Source organism: Chrysochloris asiatica, unplaced genomic scaffold (assembly GCF_000296735.1).
Source record: "Chrysochloris asiatica unplaced genomic scaffold, ChrAsi1.0 scaffold00270, whole genome shotgun sequence".
Classification (NCBI taxonomy): domain Eukaryota; kingdom Metazoa; phylum Chordata; class Mammalia; order Afrosoricida; family Chrysochloridae; genus Chrysochloris; species Chrysochloris asiatica.
In genome coordinates, this window is record NW_006408788.1 from 667968 (window position 1) to 669321 (window position 1354).

A 1354-nucleotide genomic window follows, 5' to 3' on the forward strand; every position below is an offset into this window, starting at 1 on the left:
CTGTTGTGGTACTGTGGGTTGATGTGTCAGACTGCAAAGCCCATTTGAACTGCAAGGTCGGTGGTTCAAGCTCACTAGCTGCTTCTAAGAAACCCTATAAAGGGTCACTCTGGGTCTGAATTGACTCGACTGCACATAACAACAACAACAACCTGTTGGTTAACTTATCTTTGAAATGCAAAATTTGCAATGTATTTGCCAACTATCAATATTCTTACAAGACTGGCGTTTCATTTTTTTAAGATGGTGTCTAGTTAGTGAAAGGGAACCTCTAGCATTCTAATCGTGGAGTTGGAACTCCAGAATTTTTCAGTGTAAGCATATCTGATGGAGAGATAATTAATTCCCCAGAAAAATTGCATAGCAAAAATGCTGACTTCCTTTTTCCTCTGACAATTGTATGAACTGTATGTATTTTTTTTGATTCTCTGTTTCAGGGTTTTCTGTCTCACCAATTTTACCATTGATAGTTTGCAGTTCAGTAATTAGTTTTGGTGTTATTTTTCTTCAATTGGAGAGTTAAATGTGATTTGAACTTCATGTGATTATGTCTCATGGCTTGCTTTTCTTTCTGCCTCCACTTGGTTGGCAATGTAGAGAAATGGAACCAAACACTGTTGAAAGTATTCAATCATTAAAGTCCTGGAAAACCTTGAAACCTAAGGCTTCCTACATTATCGTTTATTGGCAATAGTTCTGTCAAGACCTTTGAATTCAGGTCCAAATCTATATTAATATTCTTTTAAAAATCAATTAATTATATTAGTGAACTTACAATCCCCCATATGATTGGACTTATTTACTTTTTTAGATGTCTGTCACTTACAGTGATACAATAAATCTAGTGAATTTGTTGTTGCTAACTTTCGACAATCACAACCAACTCATGGAAATCTCAGGTCCAACCGAATAAAATATTGCCCAGTCTGATGTCATTCTCACAGTTGGTAGCATGTGGAAGTCCACCATTGTGGCTGTTCATCCAGATCCATCTCACAGAGGGTCTCTCCCACCCTGTTGGGCCCCTGCTTCATCCAAACAAAATGTCTCCCTCTATTGATGCATTCCTCCTGATGATGTATCCAAAGCACATGAATCAGAGAATGTTCTGTTATGTTCTAGAGGGTTTTCACTGGCTAATTTTTTAAGATCACCAGCCTGGCATTTCTTCCACCTCTGTCTTAGTCTAAAAGCTCCTTTGAAACCTACTTACCATGCACAACCCTGAGGGAATTTGAAATATTGGTGACAAAGCTACCAGGATCGTGATAATGTACTGTGGAGTCGGTTCCAACTCACAGCAACCCTGCTTAGGGTATTCAAGGCTGGAAATCTTTATGGGAACAGAACTCCT